The sequence below is a fragment of the Athene cunicularia genome (assembly GCF_003259725.1).
Source record: "Athene cunicularia isolate RWA chromosome 1 unlocalized genomic scaffold, athCun1 chr1_part1, whole genome shotgun sequence".
In the NCBI taxonomy this organism is placed as follows: Eukaryota; Metazoa; Chordata; class Aves; order Strigiformes; family Strigidae; genus Athene; species Athene cunicularia.
Genome location: NW_020799091.1, coordinates 31,552,705 through 31,579,636, shown reverse-complemented (window position 1 = coordinate 31,579,636; position 26,932 = coordinate 31,552,705).

Genomic DNA, 26,932 nt, shown 5'->3' with positions numbered 1-26,932 from the left:
CTACTTAATTTTGGGCCTCTTCCTGCTCTTTTGTAGATTACTTAATTCCTGTGAACTCCAGGGAGAAGAAGAAAAAGGCCCTTCGTTAGTCGATGTTTGTACAGTGCCTTGAAAATGTAAAATGCTGCACAAATGATGGGTGCTCTTTACTTCAGAGCTAATTTGCTAATCTTTCCTTTATTTGGGGACCCTTTGGTTTAGCTGTTCATTTGCTTAATTGCATCTCACGCTTCCATTTTAAAATGCCTACATATACAGCAGTTATATCATACCCCAGGAAGAAAACACTGTAGATGATGTTACTAACTCACTGGTCACAAAGCCATTTCTGCTCCTGTTCTATATTCCTCCTTCCATCTAACCACCCCCTGTCCTCAGTTCACCATCTCCCATACCTATAGCTAATATAAACATCGAAATTCCAGATTTTATATATAAAATAATATAAAAAGATACTTCCTCCTCTCATGTGACTTACTCTTCTACCCACTCATTACTTGGATGCTCGGTGCTTTTAATAATTACCTTTGTCACATCCTTGAATATGCATTTGCCTCATTTAGAGTGAGCTGTAAATGATATGATTTTGATAAATTAAACAATAATCAGAAAACGTTTTCAATATTCTGTAGTTTTCCATTAAGTTACAGTTATAGTGACACAATTTGCTACAGTTCACACTGAGTTAGCCTTGTTTTTGGTAAAAACCTCATTATTTAGAGATTTATAACTCATCCACAGAAATTTGCTCTAGGGTGAAACTTGACAATGTTTTTAGCTCAAAAGAAAACTTAAAAAAAAAAGTAATTTGGTTTCTGTTTTGTGATTTTTAAAGAAAATCATTCCACCTGTTTGAAGCTTTTTGTGTTCTTATAACTCAAAATAGCTTCAAGCTAAGAAATGTGCTATTAGTTATAATAATAATTACTATTATTACAGTTTCTACTTATATAGAGAAGATCGTACTAAAGGGTGCAGATAAGAATAAAATCAAGATATTTACTCAGAAGGGTTTATAACCCCCCACATTTGGTAGGGGAATAAGATTAATTGTTTCTACTGCACTATGATTCCCTATGGAATATTGCAAGAAACAATATATGGATCCAAGCCATAGTGGTTCACACATTTTCAAGAATGATGTCTCAAAGCTTTTCCTGAAGATATGGACCACTGTCTGATCTAACTAGTGCTTTTGCCAATATTCATTCCTTTATTCTTACTTGGATAATTCAACAGAAGAGAGAAACTTTGAAAGAGGAATGGAGAATTGTTAAAGAATGATCAAGCTGAGTACAGCATTTGAGCTGTACTGGTAGGCAGCTTATAAAACACAGAAACAGGCACAGTATGAAAACCAAGACTATAAATGCTAGCGCAGAACATGTGTAGTGCATGTATATTTTGAGACTGTGGATGGAATTATCAGTAATCTCTTCTGTCTGGTGTTTTATAGAGCCCCTGGTTCACAGGGGTTTATAAACCTCCTACAAGGTGCTCCTGAAGGATGAAGTCCAGCAATGGAGTCCTAGATCATGTGATGAGATCATGGTACCAGATGTTATCACCCTTACAGGGCAACACATCAACTTTGCCAAATCTCTGAGTGCTCCCAAGTCTCTTGGCAGAATTTTCTCACGTTTGGGAGATCTGGACAGGAGCCAGTTTAGTAAAGTCAAAGTTTTCATTCCGGTCTGTTTCCTGGCCTCACCTTTTTTGCACCAAAATAATTTTGCAGTGTTCCATATTAGTTTGTTGGCTGTAGTTTCAGAGCCTGCCATACTTAATATTATGCACGCAGCAAACTCACAGCACATTTGTTTGAGGACACACATTCAGTCAATTTGAGTTCACAAATATGAGTTTTGTGTTCCTACTTGGGTGGGTAAAGTCATTTGTGCACGACAAAATTAGACCACTAATTATAGAGACTATCTTAAAACTGCCTGAAAATTTGGTACAAAGCACGTATCCCCTAGGCAAAAAAAAACGGTTGGACTTTGTCAGTCTGTGAACATGCAACCTGCAGGAGAAAACTGAATCTACACAACTTAAGATCTTACTGCCTTGCTATATCAAATATAAAATAGAGAAGCTGCAGTTTCACCATCTACCATATTTCCAGGTCTATAAGAACAGAAATAAAAAGACTTAACATTTTGCATAGATGCAGTGACTAATCCTGAGGGTTGTGTCTTTATGTTCTTAATAAACTCTTGCCAGCTTTTTGGGTTGGAGTAGCTGGAAAACAACCTTGTCAGCAGAAACTAAGGAACTAGTTATCTTAGTGCATAATGGAAACATCTTGCCTCCATCTATGTAGCAGATTAATGCTACTCAAGTGGAATGGACTCAGTGATTGTGAGGAGAAGTAATACTCGAGACTGAAATTTCAGTAATGCACCTTTTAGAAACGGTAGTTCACCAGGAAGTTTGTTCTGTGTACATGTGTGATATAAAAGAAACACTGATAGCACTGGGATATAAACTTGATTTCACTGCTATATAAACAGTAGTAAAACATCTTTTTCTGAAATCAGGACAAGGAGTAGATTGCTTTTAAGTAGTGTTTGGGATTGATGCTAGGGAAAAGAAATACTCAAATGAAAATTATTGATGCAATAAAAAGAAATTCAGATATTATTCTCTATCTCAGCCTATTTTCCAAGCAAAGTCAGAAGGCAGGATTCTCTGGGCAAGTGAACATTAACTGTGTATTTGGGATTCAGTTTTCAAATGGACATTTTGTGGCTCTACCCCTCTTTCCACTGAAGTCAATACCCTTGCTTTTACTGAATGCCTTTGACTTGATGGTGACACTTTTACAATGTTGAATTCTCTTGCAAATACCACTTTTCAGGAATGGAAAATCCATTTTTTGAAGGTGCATTGGAATGTATTTCTCCCTCATCACCTGCATATTTCTGAGGATCTGGACCAGACCTACCTATCTGCACATGTAAATTATGCATCACAAGTATCATGGCATCTGAAACAGGGAACACTGTCTGCCTGTTTTCAAGGGCCATGCCAAGGGAGAAAAGAAGCTGCAATATCTAAAGCAGGCAGGTATAAGGGAACTGCCCGAATATGGCTCCAGCAGCCCAATTCCTAGGATCAATAAAAACTTGCTGAAGTTACAGGGAGGTAATATTGGACATTAAAGCAATTCAAGGAAAACAAAGAACAAAACAGTTTAGCTTCTTTCAGTGTTATCTTTAAGATTTTTCAAGTCAATTTAAATAGAGGCATGCAACAGTCAGCTGTTTCTCAGAACTGGATCTGCACTGTTTCAGTGAACCTGTAGGGACCTGGGCAATTGCATTAGTAGTAAATCTGGCCTATGGGCTTTGTAATGGAGTGATCAGAAGAAAACAGAGGAGACTATCACCTTTGTCTTGGGAAGACATCTTTGGAAATACAAACCACTGCAAGGCAAATGGATGCACAGCTGTGCTGTTTCTGCAGGCAGAGACAAAAAAGTACCAAAAAAAGGATACCTCCAAACACCCATACATCTTGTGTAAGACAAATCATCAGAGCTTAGGATGTGAGGTTCCTGATGAATTCTCTGGATAGAACTTCTCCCTCACATGAATCATTGACCAGCTTTGTGTAAAGCACAGGGTTAAGGCATAGCTGCCTCTTATAGCAGGGTGGCCTGATAGCTTAGGAGGTCTGTTCCTCTCTGAGGTCTCACAGTAATAGACAGGAAAGGATTACATTTTTAGAAGCTGCTACAAGTCTTCTTAATGTGTATAAATACATCTGTGGATACACTGTGATCTCCATACATACCAACAAGAACTCATGTGCGGGAATTTCCGTAGTTATGTTCCCAACAACATGTTTTTAGGGAAAGAAAACGAGACTGTTGCAGAATCCCTGAATCCCCCTGCTAGTCCAGCTGCTTCAGGCGCATACAAGAGGGTAATTGCGGTTTTGGCGTCTTCTTTCCCCATGATGAGACCCATACCGTTCATACAAATGGGGATGTGTCTGGCTCTTGGGGTCACAGGGAAGAGCAGTGCAGTTGGATAGGCTCCTTGTCTACCAGGGATGGTGAGTGCCTTCACTGTGGCAGCAACGCCGACCTCTTTGCACTCCCTGTGCATGCCAGGCTGGGAAGCTTTACACGCCAGGCTTCCCAGCTCCATGGTCCCAGCTCCCAACCAGGGCCAACCTTAACTCTCCTTGCTCTTCTAAGCAAAGAAATTCTCCTCCCAGGGCACCCACTACCCAGGGTAGGTCTGCTCACCTCCATACACAACAGGGGGATGACAGTGGAAAGACTGATGCATCCGGGAGTCAGACAATACAGGGCTGAAGAAGGGTTGTATTTTTTTCTGAGTAGGCAGGAAATAGATGATTTTTAAAAATTTGTTTGATTTGTTGATCTGGATCTGGAAGCAGGGGAAAATATATTACCAAGCAGATGTTGTATGAATTGCTGACAAAGGGGAATGTTTTCTGATGGAGCCGTAGTTAAAAATTTGGCAGCAAATTGCTTATTAGATGAGAAATGAGATGCTTCAGATGGAAGGCAAAACACCTTGTCACATTTATCTGGAGTGTCAAAATACAGATCAGTGACTGGGTGGCTGAGCAGTGCTGTATGGTTGATCACAGTTTATTCCAAAGAGAAAAGATATTCCTTGTTATGGAAGGACCATTTCAAGGACTGTGTGTGACAAAATCTTCAAACTGATAGGACCTATATAGGATCTCCTTGGAGCATATGCCTTGCAATGACTCTGCCGGGGAATGAATCCCCTGGGGTCAATATGCAACACCATGTAAGAAGCAAACATCATGTCCACATGCAATATGGCACTTGTGACTGTACCACCACTGTGTAGTACTGTCATCTGGTTATGGCTTAGTGCCCCCTCACCCAGCCTGGGAGAGCAGACTCCATCAGAACTACTTTTAAAAAGAAAAAGAAAAAAGAAAGCAAAGTGCATGAGAAAGGTTTTGAAAAGGAATCACAGCTCAGTTAAGAATAACTAAGCAAAGTATTGCTCTGTTGAATTATTGTGACAGCCTGAAAGTTGAAACAGGCAAGTTAGGATGATTATACTAGCAAAATATAGCATAATTATAATTTATAACAATTAGTATGATACATAAGATTCAAATGAATATATGGGATAGCAAACCCCTTACCTTATTCCATGAGGCTATTCCCATTATTTTGGCAGTTACTTTCAAAGCTTTAACTGTTTATTCTACAAAAAACTTGCAACGAGAAGGTAAGTTGGCATAATTTTAAGAATTTAAAAGATGTTCCAGCCTTAAAGAGATTTTTATACATGTTTTTGAAAGAGGATCTTGAAGAAGGCTGTTACATTAACTGTGTGGAGTAGAAGTATAATTGTCAGGGTGCAGTGGAGGCTGGTGGCTCCCTGGGGATGGGTGTCATGGGAGGCTTCCTCATCAAGGCAGGGGCTGGAAGCCTCTCTTGTCCCACCTCCCCTGCCAGGAGCAGAGCAGCTGGGGGGCACTGGGGCAGCTCCAGCCCAAGGCATCAGGCGTCTCCCTGGAGAGAGGGATGGGCTGAGACCAGGTTGGGATGTGGGCCCGCGGGTGTGCCTGGTGCAGTAGGGTCCATGGCTGGGCAGGGCAGGCTGTTGGGAGCTGGAGATCGGCCTTGCTATAGCCTTGCTGGGTCAGGGGCTAATGGCCCTGGAGAGTTGACGTGGGGTCCTGGGTCATGGGCAGGATGCGGGAGCCTGGGGAGTGTGGATAGCCCCCATGCCCCCATGGCCCTGTCAGGGATTTAAAATAGGCTGTAAGCAACAGCACTAATAGGAAAATGTGGTTATTCTTCTACCTCTCCCAATCACTACTCCATACATACTTTATTCTCACATATATAAACATTAGCCAGAGAAGGATTAATGGCTATTTTTGTGCAAGCCTGCCACAGAAAGGCTGTTTAACCCATACAACTGGAAGAAGCCAGATGAAACCATTGATCAGCCTCTCTTAGATGTCGCTTAGCCAAATTATATATCTGCATTTAATCCTTCTGACTTGTCCTACAAATCTCTCTCTTCAGACCATTCATCATCCTGGTACTTTTTATCTGGATGCTTACCCTTTGTTGACATTTCTGGCATTGATATACACAGCAGTGACACCTGTGTTCTAGGGATTTGTCTCTACTAGAGAAGTTCATTAAATGTGAATGAGAGCTCCAGAAATGCCTTGCTGAGTTACCACTCCAGCTATAGCCCAACGGATGTGCCTTGCCCTCCACTCCTACCTGACAAAGTTGCTTCCCAGTGAGTGGCAATATAACAGTGAATTTCTGTTTGCAAAACATAATATCATATACTACATTCCCGTATGTTTTCAAAAAGGGAATGGGAAGTTGCTTCTTGAAGGCTTCTCCATCCATCATTTGAAATGGTAAGATGCAGGGTTGGAAGTTAAAACTCAGCAAATTTAAGAGAGTAACGAGCAATTTACCAAGGCTTGTGGTGAATTCATCATTGTGTTTTTTGGAGGTGAAGATAGTATTTTTATTTTAAAAAATTTATTTTAGTTCAAAGAGAAATTGAAACTGGGCATACACAACAGAGGTAAAAACTGGAATGTCTTCCAGCATGAATAAAAGGAGATAGAAATGGAGAAATAGAAATGGAATGGGTTTTGACATTACAAAAGTGAAGTTCACTGCTTCAGTACTATTAGCAAGAATTTCTGGTGTAAAATGCAGCTCATTGATTAAAAAATAAGAAAACATGATTGGATAAAGCCCTGGACTGCTCTAATGGCTCAAATACTGCAAAGTAGACCCTACTTTGAACAGAAAGCTGGATAAAAGATATCCCAAGGTCCATTCCAGCCTGAATTCTTCTCTAATTTGATCTTATGAAAGAAAAGGCCTTCATGTATTAGTCAGTTATGTGGTGTAAAATGAGGATGTGGATTCAGACAACTAAATCTAAGCATCTACAATGTATGTGCCTCAATGTGAACTCGATTGCTGAGGTCCCAATACAGCCAACATAGATCAAGTCATTACAGAAAATGGAGTCTGCAGAGGCTCATTTAAGAATGACATGAATAGCTTGTCTAGGTGCTATTGACTATAATATAGGCACACACATACAGACACCTTAATTTTGGAATACAATTCTGGATCTGCATCCCATCAGTCAGAACTATGATATGGCTATGAAAAAGACAAATGAACCCTCAAGGATGTTGCACAAAAAGATCTATGTAGAGGTGAAGTGTTAATGTAATTTTATAAGCTCTTGTGGACATTTCTGTTTTAATTGCAGTTAACCATATTCAAGATAAATGGAAGAAGAGATATGGTCTACTGAAATGATCAGTGGAATCTCACAAAAATCTGACTAGTCCATAAGGAATTGAAGCTCCATTTTAATGGTTTGTTATAGCAAAACGAGGAATTTAGTTTTTCTTTCTAAATGCTTCAGGAGTTAGAACTATGATGAACATCAAGGGAACAGTGCTGACATAAAATGATTTAACCATCAGATTTGTTTGGGATTAGATAAAACTTAATTATGACTCAATAATTTTGCTAGAGTCAACTCTGTCCAGGCTTACAAAAATCATTACAAACTCTGCTTATGTAAGCAGAGATTAATAGTTAAAATTCCTTGGCACTGATATAAAAAAGACACCCTTGAAAAGCAAAATCTTCGTTGTAATTTGCTAACATTTTTATACTCGCACCTTTTTTGGCCTGGCAAAGCAAGAAAATCAACAATTTCAAAGGTATCATCCTGAGAAAAGCTCCAAAGTGTCTTTAGATAGGTCACTTAATGCTCTAATTGATATTAATTACATATTAATTATATACATATCAGAATGTTTAGATATCCTCTTCTATCTGTCATATATAATTTCTGTATTTTCAATGTAGTTAGGAGATAGTGACCTTACTGGTGTCTTAAAAAAAAATCCTTTGTGATATTATTTACAACCTCATAAATATCTTAATAGAAACTTACTATCAACAATCCTTCTCAGCTTCTAAACTCATTCCAGTACAATGAATAAACACAATTCAGGGATTATTTTTTTAACCCTTTAATGAATAACAGAAAATAAATGCCAACCTTTGCAACCAAAAAAAAAAAAAAAAAGTAGAATGTAGTAGCTGTAGCATTCTTCCAGTTTAGGCACTTTCATATTTTTCTTACAATTAATAACCACAGCTTCCTGGTTATTCCTACATTGGTTTTGCTCTGCACTGGAATGTTCTTTTTGGCTGTTCTTCTCATTCATCATGGATAATTAACCAAAATTCATCCCATTTGTTTCTCTGGTCATTGCCTTGCTCTTAACCATTGGTAAATACTGTTCCTCAATTGTAAACTATGTCCATATCTACAAACATTTGAGGTCCAAGTTAAGCCTTGCAAATCATGTGTTGGACTTAAGATGTTTACATCTTCATGATACATTAGAGGTGGCACTGCACTTGTAGACATTTTATGTTGGTTCTGTTTTTAGCGAGACCACTAAATAGACAGTTGCCAGTTATGTAAAAATACCTGTATTTGGGCCAAACGTTGGTAAAGACATCGTGAATGACGCATATAAGGCTTTTTAGTTCAAACAACAACAGTCCTTGTTGGGACGGGGTGTAACAGTTCCCAAAACCCCAAATGTGCTTCAAAATGTTCTTGTTATAATGGTATGCATTAAATTATCATTCTCTTTTTTTATGGAGAGATACATATGTATTTGCTTAATTGTTATGCTTATTAACTTATGAACCTGATTTTATATTTCATTAAGCTGATAGGCTATTATTTAATACATAGTTAAACTATGAAATCTTAGTTTGTCATCAACACAAGTTGCAGCTCTGTTGGTTTTTTTTTGTTTTTTTTTTTAATATGGTCTAAAACATTTACCTCCTAATGTCAAATTTTAATTGAAGGTTTAGTTCGGTATGAAACTGCACAATGCTAAGTTGTTCTCATTGACCAAACACATATTTTAAGGTTTCTTATACAAAATTTTGGAATACTTTAATAAGGGAGATAGCTTTTCCCACTTTCAGCTATGGGAATATGGGAATATAGCAAAGTTAGCGAAATCAGACCTGTGAAAAATGCAATGTAAGTTTTTGTGGCTTGGCCCCAAGCTTTTGAGTCTGAATTGCAAGTAGAGCCTGACCTCTAAGGAAGCTCTCACAATAAGCTCCCTTTTCCTAATTCAGAAACTTACAGTCAGTCCCAAATGTATGGTCATAAATTGGGCACAAATAAATTTGAGTTAGACATTTCCTTAATGACAGAGCTATGGAGTCCTGGAACAGATTTCCAGAAGAAATGGTGAGGAGAGACAAGGTTGTTTCCTTAGAAATAGAATGATACATTTTAAATTAAGATATTGGGTCCAATTGTCTACAAAACCAAAATCGACTCCTCAGCTCAACATATCTCACCTGGTTCTACATTCTTGTTTCTAATTCAGAAACATCCCTTTGGTTCAGTTCTATAAAAGTCAGGCTAACACACCCTGGCTCCTCTGGACTTACAGGTTATGAGTTGTGCTAAATAACAACGTCTCCTTTCACTGTCATGTTACTTTTAAACTACTTCGGTTTTCTTAAGTAGTATGGACAGATGTGCCTGTGAAATCAGTCATTTACAAGCAGTGGAAAAAATCCACAGTAAAAAGTAAGAACTGCTAAAGGTGCTTTAGCAATCTTTACCTTGACACTATGGAAGTAAGTCAAGGAAATGAGAAAATTGCATGAATATTTAAAAAGTTTTTCCAGCAGTTAGATTTTATTAGATTGTGAAAGAGACTAAAGATGTTAATTATATCTAGGCTTAACACTAATTCTTGTGGCAGCCCACTAATCGTCTTCCCATAATTTGATGAATGTCTGGTTATCATTACCCTTTGTTTATAGGCCTCCACACGAAGGAGGATGTTTCAAGAGGAAAAATGCTTTATTCCATTCCTGGCCCTAAGAGAAACTACACCAGTGACAGCTGCTCTCAAAGAGAGAAATTGTTTGTGCCAATTATAGCCAGTCAGGAAGGAAGCCAGCTAAAACCTCTTATAAACACCAACAAGACTAAGTATAACTGGTTTATTCTGCTTACTATAGTGAGGTCAGCTTTTCCTGTCCCATTTTTGAAGAACTTCATGTCTATTAGCAGAATGGCAAGATTTCACCAAACTGTACTGCAAAATACTGTATGAGAATTTAATATATACTAACAGTCTTCATCCATTGCATTTTGTTCTAGTCAGTGAATGAAATTGGCCCTATAAAAATGTCCACAAGAATTAGCAAACACTTCAAATCCTCCTTTATTCTGATGCTGAGAGCCCACATGGCTCCTGCATCAGATGCTTTTCCATTAGCATTGTGTTTTTCATTCAGGTCTTTACCATGCAATGGAAAGCTGCTTAGTTATCGATAGCAAACAATGATATCTAAACAGATGGGTAGGATGGTGGGAGAAAGTCTGCCCCTAACCAGAATTCCCAGACCAGATCCCTGTTCTGCAGGGATGGTATTGTGCACCAGCTCCAATAGAGGCTGGAGGTTTGATCCAGTATGAATAAAGTCTTAGGGAATAATGGAGTTTTGTTTCAGAACCCAAATCAAGAGAGCTGATTTAGATAATGCTGAAAAGAAAACATTCAGGTTTTGTTATTAAATAAAATAAAATTAAAAAGAAGTAAAAAAATTGAAAAAGAAATCTTTGTTTGGTACAGACAAAATGATTTCATTATGTTTTTAATAAAGGCAAAGCAATTCAAAGCCTCATCTACAAAAGCAGCACAGAGGTAGTTATCACCACCCTCCTTGATCAATGGTGAGGGCACTCACCCAGGCTGTGGGATGTCTAAATAGAAATACTTTTGCTGCCTGATAGGTTTAAATCTGAGCATCCCACCTCCAGAAAAAGTGCCTTAAACATTACATGACAGACACACTGGGGCAGGTACTATTTGTATAAGCAAGAATATTTTCTTGGAAACCAGTGTTGAAATCCTATTTATTTCTTTGGCGGTTTGTGCAGCAGGTTATAGGTTCATTCATGCACGTAGAGTGGTTTTTTTCTTTTTTTTCTTTTTCCCCACCAACCCGATGAATAAAGTACTTGAGCCAAGACTCAGCAATTTTCACAGGTTAAAGTAAGAAATAGCTCAACCTGGAATACAAGACAGCAGGACATTCTCTTTGACTCTTCACAAAGACTCTGGACTTTTTGGGCAAATGAGCAATCCAAAGCCAGTTTTACATACTAAATTAATTCTTTAACTAGTAAATGGGAGAGGAAGAGTTTTCAATCCTAGTGGATCAGAATGTTCTACTTATCAACAGTTTTAATCGATCCCAAATTTATACATATTTTCAGGTTGCATATCTTTTTGTATTAATGTTCCTAATGATGACTGATACTTATTTATGGGGACTAACAAAGTTATGGGTTTTTTCTTGTAGAGGTGCTTTTATTAATTTGTTTGTTTACTGAACTTCATGATTCTATTTTTGCACTTTTTACAATTGCTTGTCTCCATTCTAAACACACTAAGACACAGACATCGTTCTACAGTCAAAAGCCCAAACAGAATATTACAATATAATCAACAGCATCAAACACAAGGTTGTTATCTAGAAGATGAAATACGAGGAGTGTTGCCATGAATAATGACAGTTGAGATAAAGTAATACAAGTGGAGACTATCAGACTCAGAGAAGGAAAGTCAAGACTTGGTAAGAGTGAGTATGAGGCATTTGTTTCATTAATGAATTTAGGCAATATAGCAAGATTTGGACAAGTCTTTCCTCCTAAAGATGCTGCTCTGATCTTCTTCAGGATTTTGACCATAACCCAAATCTTTTCTTCTCTAGAAAGCAATTCCCACACACTTCTTATGCAGAATGGTTAAACGCCAACTGTTTCCTTGAATTAGAGAGCTCATTCCCTTTCCCAGCAAGGCCATAGCTCTTGGGGTCAAAAAAAGACTTAGCTCTGTTTTTTTTTTTACCAGTATTTTGCACCATCAGGCTCTCAACTTTGCTTAGTGCCTTTGTATGTTACTGTAATAAAAGTAATTGTTTATAACATATAATTTGCTGAAGTCACCTGGAAAATCGCATGCAAGGACAATGCTTGTAAGCAATTCAAGGATACTTCATTATGTTCCTTTATCTGTCATTTCACTCAGAGCCTGCTCTCCACTTTCAGAAGGTTGGCACAGGAAAAGATTCAGATCCTTGGAAGTGACTGAGATAAGACAGAGAATCTATGAACAACTGGAAAAGAAACTTTCAGAAAACAAAGAATTCTCCTTTGCAGTTAATAAACCTGTAGAATATTTTTATGAAGCAATTTTTGAAAATACTTTCAATGGTAGACAAAAAATCAGATTCCAAATATTTAGCAATTTTTCTGTAATTTTTTTTGGTGTACCCAAATCCTGGATGAACCATTGGATGTGTTGTTCTACTGTTAATTGTCATCTAACTCTGACTAAGATACAGAAGATGTTAGAGTAAAAGCTATGAAGTCACTTGCTGAATCATGGCAGAGTAAAATTTCCCATTGGCAGTAAAATTTCTTATTCCTATGTTTTAAGCTATTGCTCTCTTCTTGTTGTTGGGTTTGGGTTTTTTTGTGTCTTTTTAAAAAGATTCCAGAAGCTTACCACCATGAAATTGTGTGTTCATCACAAGAACTCTGATGCTGGCAACAAGGTTGCTTCATTCTATTAAAATGCATAAAGCTGAGGCAGGCAGAATAGGTGAAGTTTGGAAACATCAGGATATCAGTGAATGGAGCATTTGCATGCATTGTAAGTACCCACAGGTGAAGAACTCAAACCCCTCTGCCAATCAGAGAATCTTCATCTCAAACAACTAAAGCTTGCAGGGTTGTTGTATTCCCTTTCCACCCTCCCTAGGCAAAATACACTCAGTTTCTCTACTGGCCATTTATCTACAAAATTATGTGAAGCACAAAACACACATAGCTGTACTGGGGGCTTAATCCTCAGCATGCTGAAATCAATGAACATGTTTTGTCAGTAAGTACATTTCTTCTTTGGCCATTAAAAAGGCAACTCTGAGGAAAATAAAAGAACATGAAAGCTGAGATGCTGCACTACTGAATTATAAAACTTCCTTTCATTTTATAATCCTTTAGATATAGACAGACTTTTAGCAACAGCCCGTTTCATCAGCTCCTTGAGCATGTTATAAAAAATTGACCAAAGTTATCCACAGGTGCCCACACAGACAACTGGTGTGAGACTAGTTGTCTAAGCATAGACAACAGACATCATTTCAGGTTACCATGCTTGTCCTCCGGCTGTGGCTCCAGAAAAGTACAGGTGCCCCATAAATCCTGTGACATATCTGCTAGCCATGTGCAGATGTATCAGGTGCTGTAGGGAGTCTAGACTATCACTGAGCATCTGTCGTTAAGCAACTGAATCCATATTTGTGCCTAGCTGTTCTTTTAAAAATTTGCACTTTAAAAAAATTTTTATAATAAAAAAAAATAATTATTTAACCATCCAGTAAAAGATGCTCTTTTACTAGTTCAGCAACAAATGTGCATTTACTATATGGAGGATGCAAAAAAACGCAACCCCATTTGGTTGCTCATATTTCCCCAAGAAAAAAATTCTTTAGCTTCCAGTGTTGGTTGCAGTTATTTCTCCCCACAGCCTACAAGAAGCCAGATTTCCCCCGGGACAGGGACTGGTAGCCTTCTCATCATTTGAATGAACAAGTGACTTTGGCAGCTCTAGAAGCAGCTTGCTCTGAAGCTTGCACTCAAAAGAACAAAGTTTTCCATGGTCTCAGCAAAAAGCTCATGTGGTATTTGGTTCCCAGGATCAAAGTAGTGCCCAGCTATCTGTGGCAATGCTGGGGCATTGCTGGCATGGTCAAACAAGATGAGGTAAGGGCGGATTCAGGGTCTCAATGACTTGGGAAATGTGTACTGTGAGGGGATAGTAACTACTACTTTTTTTTTTTTTTTTTTTTTTTTTTTTTTTCCCTCAGTGGAATTTTCTGTAGTGTGCTGAAATTCATATGGCAAAAGCCTAAGACACGTTCTCTTCTCCTTATTTTTGTTGTCTGAACCAAGGGCTCTGCTGAACTTCGCCCTGCATTCTTGGATGGCTCTGCATGCAAGCTGTGCCCATTATCCTATTTTCTTTTAATTTCCAAATGAAGATTCAATTGCAGTTAGAAAAGGCTTTTTTTCCTCCCATGTGCATAACTATTATCTAGTCAGGGAACAATCTTGCATTTGTGTCAAAATTAATTTTTTAGTTACTTTAAATTGTCCTCTCTTGCTGCAATTACAGCATTGTATAATGAACCCTTCATGTTTCAATATCCAGAGGGAGGTGCTTGAATAAATATTTTTAATTACCCTTTTTGTGTTTCACAGAGGTGAGATTCCTGGTATGAAAAATGTCCAGAATGTCTTATTATACTCAATTCTCTCTCATATTAATTTTTACAGTACCATCCCTGATGGGACATTGCCATTTCCCAGATGAACACAGATCATCTGTATATGTAGCCATTATTAGAACCATGGTAGAAGGATTTCAGAGGTGGGCACTTGGACCTATTATTTGATGTCAGTAAAACATCAAACAGCTTTCAGCTATAATATCCTCTGTCTCAGTAATGTTCTGTTCATCTGCTTCAAGACACTACTTGCTAAATGTTTATCTTTTACATTTAGAAGCATGACCTGTTTTCATATACAATTATAATTTTTAATTATTTGTTTTCCATGAAAAATCTTCATTTTTTGGCAGATTGAGTCAGATTCATAAGTAAGGTTTTCTTGCTACTATATACTAATAATTTACCTGTGTGCAAAACTGGTGTGCAGCTTTCACACAGTTTACATTTAGAAGAAGGAACAACCGCGTTTAAAACTGAAGACTGGCACATAAGCTTTGCAAGTTGAATTTCCACTGAACATGGATCCCAAGGATCTTCCTTGCCTTCCCTATGTTTGTGGCTTTTAATGAGGTAAGTTCTCTTCCATCTGAAAACTTTACGTGGTTCCTTCTTTTTATCCAGTGTCTTGCTAATTAGTCATGGTTATACCTCTTCCCTTCTTCTTTGGGTTTCTAGGCAATTTTCTTTCCTCCTTGACGGTTTCTAATAGATACAGTAAGAACATGAATGCTCTTGTCACTTCCACTTTCATGTGTTTTAAAGTAAAAACCCAACTAATTCATAGGTTGAAATTAAAATTTCATGTTCTGAGGGTAAGAAACTAGTAAATGAGTAATATACCTACAGAAATTATCTTGATTAACTAAGAAAGTAAAATGAAAAATAGCAGTGGAAAAAACTGGAGAAAAACTGAACAATAGACACTCAGTGGGACGGAAAGATTGTCTTTGTCCTTCTCTTCCCATTCTTCTTTTTTTATTTTTTTTCTCCCATCTTTTTTGTTTTTAATTTGTTTATTATGAAAGAAGCTGTTTTGTGACCCCTTGTAAATGGAAGATCAAAACTCAAGTACACTGCCACAGGTCTTACAGCTGAAGATGACCAGGGAATCCCCTCAGAGTCAACAAAGAAAAAAGGCCACCCAGGAGACACACATGGAGGATGTCAGCAAGTTAATTCCGGCTTATATAGAATTAAGGGGAATTTTTCTGTTGAGTTTAAAGGGAGCAGAAGCAGGTCAAAAGGTAGCCAAGATGCGTTTTGTGTAAGAGTCCCAGCAGCTATCTGCTGCTTGTACAAGTGTTTATAGTCCAAAGAGAAGGATTGTACATGTGCAGCGAAGGGTGGGACACTGCCCCAAAGAAGTGATAGCTGTCAGAGGTATAATTTCTTTTAACTGTTATCAGAGTGTAAATGTCAAGCCACATAATCATCCTAAACCTCAAACAGTTAAGACAGGAGAGTGATGGCAAGAAAAAAAATCTCCTCCATCTACTGAATCATGCCCTGTTTATGCACTTCTGCACAGTTCTGTAAAGGGTAACTTGTAATGCTTTTTCTGGATATCCAAATGTTATTGCCTCAGTAGCAGTGACTTTCCTCAAGGGAGAGAGAGGGCAGAAGTGGCAAGCTGTTTAACGTTGATATAACCTGCATGGATTTCTTTTCTTGTTCTGTTTATAATCTGGTTTCTTGATAAGTGGTTGGGTTGTGGTAAGAAAAGAACAAACAACATTGGATTGACATTGCCTTCAATATTTATGTTTCTTCCACTTAAAAGTAATACTTGAATGCTTCTTTATCATTCTTAATTTGTATGGGGGTATATATCTTGTATCTTTGTATCAAATTATTATTTTAATGCAAAAACACAAAACACTTACTATACAGTTCCAGAAACAAATTTCCAAAAGACTCAGTGCTTTGTATAAAATTTTTCATTTTGCAGTGCAGAGCTCACTAAAAGAAGTTGTGCTGAGAAATCTGCCTGTCTGCCATCCACACAGTTTTTCTGAATATTTTGATCAAGGTCCCTGCAGTCTAGGATGGAATTCCTCTGCCCAAAGGTAGGCATCAAGGAATCCATTCTGCCTTCAGGGTTGATGTACAAAACCACAAATAGAATGGCAGAAGCAATGTAGAAAAGCCCCTGAGGGAGGTTCCTCACCTTCTAGGTCAGGCAGTTGAGACACACCACCAGAGTTGCCTTCCAGACTGCTTATTTTTTTCTCCACTGACTATATTGAATTTTGACATCATACTTTTAGACGATCTCAGGGAGGTGGATGCCACCTGTAGTACTGGGAAAGGAGGTGGTTGTCCTCTGGCAGAGTTGTCAGTTATTGCTCACTCTGTCACAGAATGGAGTCAGGGACAGGCCTCTTGTTCTCCTCGATGCATACAAGTGTTTTCATTGCTCTTGCTGCTTCTCAGCCAGTCATGCATCAAGCTAGCGACGGGGCATAAAAAGGTGGTATGAGATTATGTGAAGAAGCACAAGGCAACAGAGTTTAGAAAAGAGGACTGGCAGACGGCAACTTGAATTCTGGAGAAACAGCTCAGTGAGGAAGCAGAGGGAGGCAAGATATCCAGTCCCAGCTTGAGACCATCTGGCCAGTGTTTAAATCCATCGCTGGAGAGTGGCGTGGGGGGTAGGGAAATCCAACCAAACAGCTGGAAAATCTGCAAGCCAGTCAACAATCAGCTGCATAAAAGTTGGCTAAAAGCCTGCAAGACAGCAGATGGTTTTTGCAGGGACTTTCTCCCCTTATTTGGGGCTGTCTCTCACCAAATCCAGTGAGAGCTCTGTTGAGAAGGAAAAGTAAAGGGAACACTTGTGCCCACATTTCATAGAATCATAGAATCATTCAGGTTGGAAAAGACCTCTGAGATCATCGAGTCCAACCATCAGCCTTACTCTACAAAGTTGTCCCCTACACCATACCCCCCAACATCCCTTAAACTATATGACCCTTAAACACGTCCAGGGATGGTGACTCGACCACTGTCTGGCCACTCCCTCTGTGAAAATTTTTTTCCTAATGCCCAGTCTAAACCTCCTCTGTTGGAGTTTAAAGTCTTTCCCCCTTGTTCTGTCACTAATCACCTGTGAGAAGAAACCAGCACCAACCTCTCTACAGTGTCGTTTCAGGTAGCTGTAGAGATCAACGAGGTCTCCCCTTAGCCTTCTCCTCCTCAAACTGAACAGCCCTTCAATCACTCAGTCAACCTGGAGCTTTTCAGAAATTTGCACCGCTGACTCTCGTTTAGTTTTAGGTATTCTTTCTGCATTACTTGTTTCCTCTTTCAAAATTCAGCTAAACAGCTCCTTTTGTTTCTGTATTCACTCACTTGAGTAACACCTTCCCCAAATTCTGCTCAGAACATTGCTTCAATGTGCAAAACTCAAATCATAGTTTTGCAGCTCCTGACCACCTCTGACATGTTAGTCTGGGAAGCTGACAAAACTTTACTGTCATAAATTTTGGGTTTCTTCTTCCTCTTAATAGTTTGATCCTCAGTAGTGCTGCACTTTTAAAACAAAATCTCCCTCATGATTACCAAAAAGAGCACTCTACAAACAGTTCATTCAGACCCTCAAGTCTCATATGGCATCATACTCAAATATTTGACTTGACTCGAAACATCTGGAACTGTCAGTGCTAGGTTAATGGTTGGACTAGGTGATCTTCAAGGTCCTTTCCAACCTAGTTGATTCTGTGATCTTCAAACCATTTCTAAGAAGCATCTTATTAGTTCAACACTAGATATGAACTTGGCCACTTCAAGTATCATAAACTTTCATGCCCTTACCGCTAGCCATTCATTTCTTCTGTATCCTTCCCATTTTTCAGCATTTCAGTCATGACCTTTATCAGCAGATGCAATCAAAGATATCCTGAATGTTGGGAAGGTAACAGTAATCTATTTCAGAATTTAAGACATCTATTCAAAATCAATTCCTCACAGTTCATTTTTTGGATCATATTTAACCAGGCCCCTAAAATAACCTGGCTGTTGGCAGGTTTCAACTGCAAATCCTCATAAAAAGACCATTTCTTCAAACGATGTAAGGATTTTAGCATTCTCTTCATATCCCACTGTCCACAGGTGATAACCGTTTAACATTTCTCAGGCAAGAGTTTAACTCCTCATCTAATTTCCCTGCATTCAATTTTTACTTTCACACACTATCCTTCTCCAGCCTGTTTTCTAACCTCTCTAAACTTTGCCTGTATACTATACTGCAGTCTACATATTTACACATTCTGTAATTTGTCAATAAAGGGAAAAGATATATTTAAGACAGAGATAAGGTTTACTGAACTAACTTTGATTTCTTCAGAAGAAAACTTGTCAGGGACCCACAAGGAATACCTGGTTGTCACCAGAGTAAGATCAGGAGACACTCTTAACTAATTCAGCACTAACTTCCAGTTGTGTAAAAATTCACCTTGGAAACACAGGTGAAGGAGGAATGTTAATCCTAATACTCTCTGATAAGTCCCTCGACCTAGCACTTACCAGCTCTGTGACCACGATGGAACTGCAGAGAGTTTTTGTTTGTTTTATAGATGAACACACAAAAGAATTTGAATGTGAAATGTTTTTTTCTTTCCCTGTAGCATTCTTCTTTTTTTTTTTTTTTCTTTTTTCCTCTTCCCTCACATGCTCTCTCCGCTCCTTGTAAAGGTGCTTTCTAAAGACAGGAGTCCACAGGGCTGGCTCAGATTTTTGGTGGTTCTCTCATCCCTACTTTGCTCTGTGTTCCATCATTTCACCTGCACAGGCTCCAGGGTTTGGACATCCACATTAACAAGTTTTTAGAGAACTTGTTTATCTCAAAGGAAAGACACTTGTAGGGTGAGAATGCTGCGAGGAACTTGATGAATCTTTAGGCTTTTTTTCCCCTTGTAATTATTACTGGCAACAGGAAAAGGCTGTGGCTGCCCCTATGCCTGCTAGGAGGAGGCAGACAGTGGACTGAGACTGGCTCTGTGTTGGTAATGTTGCGTTATATCTATACGTGCAAATGCAGTTTACGCACAGTAACAATCTTGTTGAACCTCTACTAAATGAACAACATGACACGGCTCTTGACAACTGCCACTAGATGGAGAGCTTTAGATACACTGCATACATACAACTATATGTGAAGATTCAAAGACTGTAAGGCTGGAATGTAGCTGTATTACCCTTCAGTCTGAGCTCCAGCAAACAAAGAGCAGAAAATTTTATTTAAAGTTTTCCATGTCAAGGTCATCACTCCTTGCTGTGCCAAAATATAGCTTATCAGAAACCAGACATCCTTTCTTTCAAGATTTCAAACAAGAATCTACTGCATCCATACTGAAGTTGTTCAAAAGGTTGTTCAAAATATGTGCTCCATTTCTCAACTGGTTTTTGTCCGCTTGGAATTCTAGCCATTACATTCATACTTTTACTTTTAAACATCATGTCTGTAGTTTAGAACTAAGCTTTCATCTGCATTTTTTCGTTTCTGACCCATATTGCCCTGACCTGGTGTGTGTAGGAGTTTGTCAGGCATTACTGGAGAATCTCAGTGCCCTGTTATGAGTTTCAATACTTTGAATTTTTTAATTACATTTTTGTTTTAAATGCACTAATTCCACACTTAACACAGTTTAGAATGGGGAAAAAAAGCCTTGGTTAAAGTCTTCTCCTATTAATTTAACAAGTTCTAAGGAGAGTTCAGTTCTGTCTGGTTCAATTTAAGTAGGGCTACCTTGAAATGCAGCATTCATGACTACAAATTTCTACTTCAAAAAGAGGCTGAAAATCAGTCATCAAATTGTTCCATGAAAGTCCAAAGCAATGTTAATAACCCTGCTTCTGTCATGGTCATTGCTAGTTCTGTGAATTATTTTCATTAGGAAGCTGAATCCACTGTTGCCTCACCTCACCAAGACTTTTCTTTTCAGTGCTTTCACTAGAGGCAGAGAAATATGAAAAATATAGTAGAGCTATACAAAACAGCTTTCTTGCTATGTTTGTTCTAAGTTCAGTCCCATTTCCATGTCAGGTTACGTGCAGTTGTGAATTCCCCTAGAAGTCATCTGGAGGGCTTGGGAGCATACAGATAAAACCTGAGAGTTTCTGCTAGCAGCATTGTTGATGGTGCTTTCCCCACTCACCAATGTATGGCAACAGAGGACTTCTTTCCCCCACACAGATCCGTGAACTCTTGCCCCTGCTGTCTCCTTTCTTTCGTCCTCAGGTCTTGCCCAGACACAACTAGGGATAAAGTACTGCCTGAAGGATCCCTGCTGGCCTGGCCTGGTGCTGCTTGCTGGGGACATCAAATTGATGGAAAATCTCTGCAGAGCGGAGGGGATGGGCACCTCATATCTCCAGGCCTTCCTGACTCAGGCACCTCCAGGCTGAGCAAGGACTGTTCACACTCTTGCCCTAAGCACATGGTGCTTCAGTCCTTCTCCCAGCTGCCCCACCACCTCTTGCTGTGGGGTCACCTCTTCATCTGTGCCCTCCATGTCCAAGACCTCCCCAAGTCACAGGACGTCACCATCTGCCTCCTTCTGGCCTACATCAAATCGTCCTTCTGTGATGCTAGGAAAACCATATTTCCTAGTGAGAATATAATCAGGCCTGTGGGACTAGATTCTTTTCCTTTGTCCATCTGCATATTCAAGTGGGGCATTGTCAGACAGTGACCAAAAACTCAGATGCCTTCTCTGCATGATGGATGCTGTCAGAGATGCTCTGCTTGGTGGCCTCCTCATGTTACCTTCCCATTTTTGTCTGAGTACTTAACCCTCACACTCCCTACACTCTTTGTTCCCCATCATTATTTCTCCTCATGTCTTTTTTCGTTCATCTTCCTCCTCTCCCAGTAGGCCTCTCCAAAAGAGAAAATGACAGCAAGTCTGCCCGTGATTTCCTTTAGAGTGATGGAGGCTTATGGAAAACACCCTTCTGGACAGCTCTGGCACAGGGAAGGTATTGCTAGGTTGTGCCCAACTCCTGAGCTCTGAGGATGACTCATGCCCAATGGACATGAAACTAACTCAGTGCTCTACACTTCGTGGGGTTAAGTCTGCAGAATATTCCTGAGCTGTTGAGAAGGATGAAGGCCTTATATTGAATTGAAGAACTGAGTTTTCCTGAAAAAAAAAAAAATCCTGAGGTTTTTTTTGTGTCATCAATGTTCAAAAAACGACAAAGAGAAAACTATTGCTCTTGCTGTCAGACATCATTTAACAGAAAGAGGTTATACAAAGTGTAACTCATGGTGCAGGAGACACTGTCTAGTTGGGAGGAAAGCAGGAGCTGGTGGGGAGCTCAGCAGCAGCCAGTGCAGGAACATGCTGCCTGTGAGAGGCAATTGCAGCAATGGCTCGATGAGAGCTGGAGCCACCTCTAGCTGCTCAAGAGGAGGAAGATCCAGGAGGCATGGGGAGGTTTCAAGAAGGCAGGAAGGAGGAAATCCTGGAGAATAAAGCATGTTTTAACAAACAAAACTTCATTCTGCAAGAGAAGTTTTTATGCCCTTAATTTTTCTACAGTCCCACACCCCTAACCAGAAAGAACCCCAACACTGAAGCATCTGTTCTTTTTCATGCACTTATCAGACACATAAAGAAAAGTGAGACAGGAATCTGATCTTTCTGAAGTCTGCATTTTCGTAAATATTTTCTTTTAGGTGTTTGTGAAATTGAATTTGGGTTGATAACCCTGCTTTGTTCACTCAGCCTTACATCCTCAGAGAGCACTGAGAAAAATGAAAAGATTTTAACAAAATGTAATCATGGCAATTCAGTACAATGGCATGGAGACAAAGATAAGATGAGAAATAAGCTACTGTTCTCTCTGCTTTCCTTGTTCCCTCGTTTAAGTGATAATTTTCATACCTTACCTTTGAAAGATATAATTACAGTAATTGGAATCTGACTATTTCTGAGAGTTATGCTATGCAGTCCCTTTTCCCCTTGACATTTGTGTCTTTTTAACTAATATAAGATCTTTAATCTACCAAATAAATATGTGGAACCTGATTCTCTGCAGTGTAGATGCACTTTATGCTTCTCGGGCAGCTAAAAGCTGCACTGATGCCAGCATAAGCAACTGTAGGAGTCCCTGCCCTGGAAAAAAGGACAATTGAAAACTATTTTAGAATTACTGGTACCACAATGAGGTACAAGCACTATTGTGGGATATGTCTTACCTGTCTCTCATCATGTAAACATTAGGCTGGTTAGCTGTTCCTAAGAACAGAATGGGGGAATGGGGGAAGGACGTGAGTCCAGAGGGGTAGGTGTTCGAGAGAGAGGGGAAAAGAGGTTTCTGTTTCTTGCAGATGGAGGAAGGGGTGAAAGGCAAAATGGAAATGTGACCCTTGGAGAAATGAGATGGTGAGTCTGCCTGAGATGGTGTGCAAGCTGCAACATGGCTCTGCGAGGGTAGACAGTCCCCAGGGACTCCTCTGTGAGGGTGGGAGACCGTTGCCCTCTAAGTCCTTCAGTCCATGCAAGGGGTGGCAGTTAGTTTCCTAAACCTGCACATCTGTTTTAGATGTTGTGTTAGCGTGAGGCGAAAAGTCCTGCTTAGTCGCTTCCCCAAGTGTGTGTATGACCAGGAGTTTTCTTCTGCTCTGCCTTTGAGCAATGGAATGTAATGGAAGCAGTAAATGGAAGCAGAAATACTCTGGGGACCAGACCACTGCCCAGCCAGCCCTACAATTTGGGAAGGGCAAAGGTCCATGTTATGTTCTTTACTGCACTCAGCTGCTTCTTGGCCACTTCTCGAAGCATAGCCAGGATACCCGCTGTCTTCCAGTAACACCGTCCTGGGCAAGAGCCAGGTTACATGACCAGCGGGCAGTACAAAGAGGCCAGTGCTGCAAGCATCAGTGAGCTATAAATAGATTCCACAGAGTAATGCACATGTTACCAAAACCTTTAAATGCGAAGATCCTTGCATCTTGTGTTCAGGCATGCATATGAAGGCAGGGAGGTTTTGAGCAGCTGCAGGGAAAGTTGCAGGATCTGGACATATTTTAGACATTTCCACCCTAGAATAAGGCTTCTCAATCTTTGTTAGCTTGATACCACCAAAAGCAGCAGCTATATCAATGAACGCAGATGCTGTTGAGGAGAGGGCAGGCAGGACCCACACCAGCACCCATCCCTGAAGGTCCCTTCTAACCTAAATCTTCCTATGATTCAGTGTTAGCTATGGCTGGGCTACTGCTCACAGCAGGGCTGCAGGACTGTTGAGAAAGCAGAGCACGTCTGAGGGGCTATCAGAATGGCTGGGGACTGCGGCACACCGTGTACAGGGAGAGGCTGAGCGAAGGCATGTTCAGTCTGAGAAGAGATTTTTTCGGGGGGAGCTAATACTGACCTAGTAGGGGATGTAAAAAGGTGTTTTTTTAGAGATGCACAGAAAGAAGACAAGGGGCAACAAACCCAGTTGTAGAAAGGGAAGTGCCAGCTCAGTATAAGGAAAAAGGATTTCACAAGGCTTTTTAAGAGTTGGAAGAGCTTGACCAGAGAAGCTGTGCAATTTCCATCCCTGCAGATACCCAAAACTCAGATGGATAGCATGACTAACTTCAGCACTACTCCTGCTTCGTTCAGGGAATGAGATGAGCAGGGGTTATGCTAGATGACATCCAAAGGTCCTTTTTCACCTGAATCAGCCTTTTGTGATTTCCATCTGCATCAGCTGAGCTCTACTTAGCCATGGGGTGAGTTGCTTGACTCTTTGGCACTACAATATGTTCAACTAGCACGCGTAGTTCTAGTGGTGCGTGTGGTCTGATATATATTAAGGTTAACTTCTATCCTTACAGAAATAAAATAGGATTTATTTTTGCTCTTTTCCCTGAATAATCTTCCTAGTTGACAACCACACAGTACAATTATATCCATTGATTAGGGATAAAACCAGTCTCCTTGAGAGTGATTAGCATTTTGTATTAATGAGCTTAAAAGTCTTTTGTTTATCACTGCCTCAAATTTATGGCCAAGGGAACAAAGCAGCAGAGGTCATGTTTCTGCACGTGTTCACACTCTTTGGCAAGTCAAATACTGGGCAGGTTTGGCACCCTGATGTGGTTAAAATGCTTCTGTTTATAATACCTGGATGGATCAGAAAGGGCATGCTATAGCAGATATCCATATTTTGGCTGTTCCTTAGCTCACGTTTTTAGTCTGAGCTCCTCTTAGTCTGAGCTCCTCTTAAGCTAAAGCCAGTGCAAAAGGTCATGGTGCTCAGGATTCTTAATACAGCTCTCAGCTTGCATTTCATTTCCTGTTATGGATATAGCTTCTGTGTCTGCCCCATTTCGTTGTGCATTACCTGGGAGATGGAGTCAAGGCTTTGGGAGAATACTGCTGGGATCAGGGGAGGAGAATGGGTTTGACATTTTTAATGTATTTTCTGTGCATGCCATTATACTGTGTGAATAACACCATTTTACTTAATTTTTTCACTTAAGTTTTACAGAAGTCTTTTTAATGCTTGCCAAATTGCTGTGTACCTTTCAGTACAGAAATGTAAGATAAATGCATGATAATATAATTCAGCCTCACTGACTTTCCATCCAGTTGGAGGAAAGGAGAAAAGGTATACCTTGATGTCTTCTTCCATTTTAGTAAGTACATTTTAGTAATTTCTCATTCTGATTTGTTTTTTTCCATCCTTTTGAAAATCATGATGAGATAGAAAATAATTCAGTGAAAATGAGCAAGAGTAAAATAACAGTGACTCCAGATGTCCCTTTGGAAAATGACATCTGGACTTGTAGGTCAGTTTTGCCTCCACAGATAATTTCTGTTGGCATTTTCTAGTGTCTTTTAAAAGGAGATCCCTTTCCAGTATCATGAACCTGAGCTATCTAGGGTGATTATCTTTTTGGGAAGGTGCTTCATATGCCAAGAAATCTTCCAGAGACATCACATGCATGGTGACTCAACAAATAGGTTAGTCAGAGTGGGTACTTTTTTTAGTGATTCCTACTTTTTAAGCTAATTTGGACTAGTATGACTGAAGCACAAGAAGGTGGAGTGACTTCCTTACAGTCACAGTCTGAGTCAGTGGCTCAGTACCTCCAGGATTGCCATATTTTTATTCCAACCACTGAGAAGACCACATGGCTTCCTCTTGGCGTGCTTTGGGGTTTCACAGCTGAGAGGTACAGGCTGTAAAGGCTTTTGCTAAGGATGCGTGAACTGGTGATTTTACAGCAGAAGATCTTAATGTAGGATCCAGACTGCAGCAATCAGTTGGCTTCTTGTCCATTCAATCCACCTCCTGTTTGTGGAGCTCCTCTCAGACATTTTCCTACAGCGCTATCACTCACCACATAGTCTCTGCTTACCATGGGAGACAGGAAAATCGCCGTGGTTTCTGTTCCCAGGGCTCTATGTCAACCTTTCGTAGTTTTGGCTGGTGAGGTTTGTAGACTCTTATTTTTGCTCATCGCTTCAATTTTTGAATGAACCTTCCCTCTTTCCTCTCCACCGCTCCAAAAAACCCAAAACAAAAAATCAGCTGAAATGGCCAATTTTTGCCGGCTTTCAGATGGAAACCATGCAAAACCACTGAGTTTAGCCTAGTGTCTGCCGGAAACTATAAATAGGACTGTTCGACTGAAACTCAGCCCTGGTTTACTCAAGCCACAACCCAAAGTTGTGAGACAGTCTCTGAACCCGGGTGGATATTTTGAAGTATATTGGCCAAGTATGGTAGCTATAAGAAAATCAAAATTCTGCTGAGTTACCTGCTTGGTTTGGGGTTTCATTGCAGAAGTTTTGTACAGCTGTATTTACCATCAGATGCTCTGAAGCTTGTTTCTAGGTACCTCCTAGACCTCCTTCAGGTTAGGTAGGGAGCCTTGACCTTCTCAGCATCTCTGATTCTCTGGCTGTTTGGTGAAGGTCTTCAAATTCTTCCTTAATTTTTCAAGATGCTTTGAAATCAAAAAGTGAAATTGTGTTTGCACACTTTTACTCTGAGCATAATATGATTTATTCAAAACCAAGTTTTCTTAAGACCTGACACATTAATCTCAGCTAGTTACAAGAGGTACTGAAGGAAAACATCCTCTTTCCTTCTGTTTAAAGTAATGCTAAAGGCCAAAAAAAAAGGTAAATATTCAGGGCCTAAATATGCACCAGTCTACCTCTTAGCCCAAGACATGACACTGAATATCTAGTGTGTTCCAGAAAAGAAGATAGGCTATAATGGTGTTTGAATCAATACCTTTCCATTACACCAAATAAAATACTTTTTAAACTAGAAATGAAGTTAACTTTGCATATTTAAATTCTTCTATCCTTAGAGAGTAAAGTGTCTCATTGCATCCTGTTGTTTGTTTCTGTCTTTTGCTCCTCCAAATTTTGCAGCTAGGGTAGATTAGGATTTCTGTTGGATTATATCATGAGACAGGAGGCCTTTCCAAAAACTTTTCCCCCAGCTGATACATCA